A 6,231-nucleotide genomic window follows, 5' to 3' on the forward strand; every position below is an offset into this window, starting at 1 on the left:
AGCTGCTGCGAGCAAAGTAGAAGTGAGTTTTAAAAAATCATCTTTTTAAGAAGACAGAAAAAGCAGGGCCCAGTTTGTAAAAGCAGGACAGTGGACTTAAAATTGGAAAAAAGAAAAGAAATAAAAGCAAACCAGGGGCTACATCCTGCCCATAAATTTCATATGTCCTTTCAGCCATTTTTGAAGTGCTTTTAGCTCCAGTAAAACAATGGTCCAAAGGACTGAAGACTTTTCCATATTAGTGGAAACTTCACTGACTTTAAAAGAAATTCAGTATGAAATTCTAACTAAGTGACTCATAGTATTTGGTCATTTCATTCGACCCCAAGAGGAAGGAAAACCTCCAAGTCTTCTCATCATCTTCTTTTTAGACCCTTAAAATCGATAGGAATTTTGCTACTTACCTAGCTCTACAAAAAATGGTATCATGCTTCAATGTGCAATCTGAAACTCAATTTATACATTCACTCATATGAACAAAATGCCCTGGCAGCAGTGCTGCTCTTCTAGTTCCCAGATGCTTGTTGCTTTCCTACTAGCTGCAGAAAAATGGAGCTGGGTGAAAAACTTGGTTAGCAGAGACTGTCAGATAGCTGAAGAGACCACAGTGACAAAAAGAGGGTTGCAGACCCAGTCAGGCCTAAGACATGCAGCAGTGGTTCTCCCTCAGCTTAAGAACATAGGAGAATTTTTCCTCCTATCAGCACTCCTCCCCTGAGCGAGGACTGCAACCAGCCCCATGAGTGGTAGTGCTCACCCCTGGTTAACAGATATGCATGAATTTTAATGGCAGGGTGCCCCCAATGCCCTCAGTATGTTGGTCCACATAAGTGACAACTGATGAGACTGCTCTACAGCCCTGCATGGCAGGAGTCTGAGGCAGTGGCCTAGGTAGTGGTTTACGGTGGAATCTGTTGGTGTTCTGTTTTTTTTTTGGTTTTTTTTTGTTTGTTTTTTTTTTTTTTTAACCTAAAACACTACGTGAGAAGAAGATAAAAAGAAAAGAAATAGAAGAACCAAATTAGGTTAATTCCCAACCTTTTTCAGCAACAGTTTCAATGAGACTAGTAGTGTTAACTAGCCTCTTCGTGCATACAGGCATCTTACTTTTCCCATTGACTCTTTAAGAATGAGAATTTAAGTTGATTTTGCTGAGATATGGACTCCCAGTTCCAGGAAAGAGTCTTAATGTTCTCCTAGCCCAAAGGTTAAGGCTTTAATCCTTTCCCTGGAGCTAAAACAAGGCAACGATAAAACTTTCCCACTACTTACAGAACGTAATTGTTTTCAGAATATTTTGAAAAGAATAAAAGCTACAGTTAAAAATTTCCATTCAGTTTTCTTCCCTATTGGCTTGGGTGCTGCCATTGTTCTGATTTTTGCAAGTACAAAAAAGATTCTGTAAAAGCATCTTATGTCATGGCAGTAAAGGATTACTTTTACACACAGCTGGGGGGAAACACTGCCCTCCTCCTTTTCTCTGGCATGATGATAGTACTTATTGCATCTGGAGTCACTGCCAATTCTTCATCAAGATCCATACAGGGCAGATAAGTGCCCTATCTACCTACAAAGGACAAAGAGTACATGAATGTGTATACATCAAAGCTTCTCTTGGGTTCCATTTGTCAGTTACTGAAAACGAGATTTATAAGGACAACTTGAGTTATAAAAGAAATGACTCTCTGCTTAGATGGTGTCTAAATATTGTTCCAAGTGTCTCTGGATTACAGTTTTATGTAATAATTTTTCTTTCTTTTTGCTCTGCTCAGATTTTGCTGTTTGTTCTTTTTTCTTTGTTTGTTTGTTTGTATTTTTATATCTCAGTGCTAAGGATACCAAGCAAGTTCTTGATTTGCTTAGCTGAATCAAAATCAAGGATGGCTTGGCCGTATTCCTTTTAGGACCCCATTATGATAATGTCTCTGGCCTTCTTACACAGCTAAATTACTTTGTGGTTTGAGTGGTGAAGAAAGAGTCCTGATGTGCTTGCAGTGTCAAACTTTTCAACACTATACTGTACATTTCTCCTAAGAGCAGTTTTGGAAAGAAAAATCCCTGTTGCCATGTGGCTAGACTTTAGGCAACTCTTCACAAGAGCAGGCTTCGTAAAAGAGCTGGAACTGCCTTTTCTGTCTTCAAGAAGAGTTGAACAGAGTCTTAGAGTGTGATTTTAGTGAAATGTTTAATGTAACTATACAGCTGTTAGTTGTTTATGCAAGGAGATAGAACAATGTACTGCAATTGAACTTAGCATGAACAAAACTGAGCTGAAATATGTCCACAAAATGCAGAAGAAAGGCCTCTTCTCTCAATGCCATAAGAGCATGAGCCATAAGTTCAAACTTTAGAATTTTTATTCATAATTTAGCTTGTGGATTATCTGGTTTTAGTACTGAAATCAACGTACTTGTAAAAATCTTACAGCCTAATTTATCTGCTGGTTACATTAACAAACTTTTAAGTAGCTGACCTGAACTTCTAAAGCCATTGTAATAGCTTCAAGTAAAAGAAAAACTGTGAGGCTACACCATTTAGTCAAATCTTCAGTGTGTGGGATTTCTAATTCATCTTTGAACCCATGTGCTCCTGGGCCTGGGAGGAAGTAACTCTACTGTGAAGATGCAGAGTATCAAGGCTCTCACATTCTCAGATATAGGCTTGGTCATTTAGAAGGTAATAGCAGTAGATGCATGTTTAATTAAGAGTTTCCAAATTCCAAAGCTTCATGTATCAAAGCCCAAAGTGTGTTTTGGCAAAAGGTGCTCTCATTGAGAGCCAAAATTTTAATTGCATTTACTCCATGTATCCATCCTAGCTTTTTCTGAATTTATTGATCAATCAAGATAGAGTTTAATTATAAACAGAAAAGAAAAAAAAAAGAAGGGAAAAAAACTTAGAAAATGGGTTGGGTAGTATTCTGCAGATCTAACAGAAAATTTAAACCTTAATTTCTCTCAGATTTCAGTGAGCAGCTTTGCTGGCTGTGAAACTGACTTAGAGACAGCCCTGAATCTTTATGTAAAAGTGTCTTTTGGGAATACTTAACTTTTTTTTTCAAAGAAGTGCTTAAATACTGTGGGGTTTACACACAATAATGGAAAATAGGAGTATCTGACAGTATAAAAAAAAAATCTGTAGCTGTGTCGGTCCAAGAGTGTGAACTGCCAACTTCAGACAGTACACGATAACACGATATCTTTTATTGAACCAAGAATTATTCATGTAATCTTTATATAATAATGCATTCAGCAGATGAACTTCTGAGTCCTCAAGCTCAAATGTTCTAAAATATTCTTATTACTTTAAGGACTACCACAAAGTCTACCTTGTCTTCTTGTCTACACATGTTCAAAATGATGGATTAGTGGCTATTTTGGGTGCATTTTTACTGCAGTGCTATTTTAATTCTCATTTAAGTTGCACAACTGTTTCTAACATTATAAATATGTAGCCATTATGTGCCAAACGGAACTACGATGCACTTTCTCTTTGCTCTAGTCACACTTCTGAAGGCTGTGTTATTTAGACAGACAATGCTGTACAAATGTATTCTTGGTTTACTTTTGTTTAATGAATTATATTTTGGTCAACCAGATAAAAGAATTTCAAGAAAAGAACACAGGTATTTTTTTTCCAACACTAGAAAATAGCGTAAGCCTCTACAATATGATTGTTATTGAAAGTGTCATATCTGCAGAGACATACTTCAGTTAACTTTGTGTAGAGGAAAGGTTGTGTAAGCAATCTCTGCTGTTATCAATCAGGACATGATTGATAACATTTGCAAATGCCTAACCTTTAATTGCAAGCTTTATATTTCTTGTATCAGCAGTTGTTATCACAGAATCACAGAATGGCCAGGGTTGGACGAGACTTCAAGGATCATGAATCTCCAACCCCTCTGCCGCATGCAGGGCTGCCAACCTCCCTATTTAATACTAGACCAGGCTGCCCAGGGCCCCATCCAACCTGGCCTTGAGCACCTCCAGGGACAGGGCATCCACAACCTCTCTGGGCAGCCTGTTCCAGCACCTCACCACTCTTTCTGTAAAGAACTTCCCCCTGACATCCAACCTAAACCTTCCCTCCCTCAACTTAAAACTACTTATACATATACATCATATAGTATTATACATCTGTAGAGATGTATAATAATAGATCTAGCCTGCAAAGCTTACTGTGACTGTACATGACCTGCAAGTCTGTTCCACATGGAGTAGAAACTTGGGGCATGAGAAAATGAAAAGGGCAGGAGTAAAGTAACTATGGCAGAAGGGAATTCTCAGTTAGTACCATGATGCTTTTACATTGACAGTATTCCCAGAGACCAGACCTTTAAGGGCAGCCAGATGTTAATACGCAGCTACAGACCTGGTCTTTCATCCTTGAGTAGTCTCAGTGAACTAAGAGGGCAGTATTGCCTTCTGAATACAAATGGAGTAAAAATAGCAGTTCTCTCTCTGAGAAAATACTGAAGTTATCTCCCTGAGGACCAGCAGATGTGTGTGACATGCAGATCAGTGCTTAATGTGGAAAGTAGAGAGTTTTCACAAAGAATGCAAACTGGTCTCCACTGTGCTAATGGAATTATCAGGAGCAGAAGCACCACTTCAGTTTTTCTTAAGGTTTCACGGGGGGAGAAGTTTAGAACTGCTGCCAGGCCTTCCTTGGAGCCCTCTTAGATGGGGTCTGTCCAAGAGAGGAACTGCACCAGAGCATCTCCTCCACCAAGCCTGATCACTTTGTGGGCTGTGGTATATGGCTCTGGGCCTTCTTGGAAGAGTGAGTCTTGCAAGGAACTTTTGTCACTTCATGATCACAAAAGATGTAACAGTTCTGCTAACTGGATGATACAAGGCTGCAAGAATCACAGAGGTCTTTATAAGGTACTTTGCTTTTTCATCTGAGATTCTCAGAGTACTCATAAATCTGAAGTTTATAGTGATAGTTCTTAAAAACTGTTTTCCTGCTGAAGGAGAAGACAAAATTATGCAGTTTGAGTATTTATTATCTTTGCTACCAAAAGGAGGTTAGGGAGAGTCAGGCAATCTGCAGTTATATCTTTATTTTTTTTTTACTCTGATTTCAATGCGAACTCTGCTCCCAGTATCCTTGTGCATCTAGGACTCAAACACACTGTATGCTGCTTTGCTCTTTGATAATGGGTTTAGAGTCACAGAATCATTTGAGTTGAGAGGGACCATTAAAGGTCGTCTTGTCTAATTCCCCTGCAATGAGCAGGGACACCTACAGATCCATCAGGTTGCTCAGAGCCCTGCCCAGCCTGACTTCCAACACCTCCAGGGACAGAGATCCACTGTTTCTCTGGGCAATTTGTGCCAGTGCCTTACCATCCTTGTTGTAAAAACATTTTTCTTATATTCAATCTAAATCTCCCCTTTTAGTTTGAAATCATTTCCTCTTGTCCTATCAAAACCGATCCTGCGAAGGAGAGTGTCCCCTTCTTTCTTAAAGCCCCCCTTTAGATGGGGGAAGGAAACTTCTGAATTATTTCTTCTGTTGTAAAATTGAACAGCAGTGATACGTACCTCTGTAGCAATGTTTTCTGGTAAATTCTGCAAGTAGTGATTAATCTTTGGCACTCTTGGGATGTGCTTCAAAAAATTATCGTGATCAGTTACAGGCGCTGCCACCTATGATGTGGGCTTGTTAATGACTGCAGAAGAACTAGAAGTTAAAACTCTGCCAAACTCCAAATGAAGCTGAGATAAAGCATGGTGTAAGGAGTAAGTGGGATATCAGCTATCAGATTCAGCGTTCCTGCTCATCACAGGGAAGTAAGAGCTTAACTGTTGAGCAAGAAGCCAAATTTGGGAGGTACAAGGAAAAACAACCGCTGCCACAAAGCTGCTGGTTTTGTGGTTATGATCTATACTGCTCACTTCTGGGCTTTGGATGAAGAACCCATGGTGCACCCCTATGTCTGTGCGAAGGGAGCAGACATTGCAGCTAGGTATCAGTTTGGCAGCCTGAATGCGTGCAGCTTCTGTGAGACTGGAGAAGGGAGTTTGCCTGGAAAAGCAGCTACTTCTACCTACATTTATTCTGGCTCCTCTCAGTTATCCGTTCCTAGACAAATTCTTTTAAACACGGTGCCAAAATGGCAAGGTGCTGGTCAGTTTTTGCAAGCTGCCTGAATGACTCACCACATTTCTTAGATTACTGACTAAATATTACAAAAAAAAAAAAAAAAAAAAAAAAAAAAAA

The sequence above is a fragment of the Centrocercus urophasianus genome, unplaced genomic scaffold, assembly GCF_019232065.1.
Source record: "Centrocercus urophasianus isolate 14NV4802_14NV808 unplaced genomic scaffold, USGS_Curo_1.0 seq_5, whole genome shotgun sequence".
NCBI lineage: Eukaryota > Metazoa > Chordata > Aves > Galliformes > Phasianidae > Centrocercus > Centrocercus urophasianus.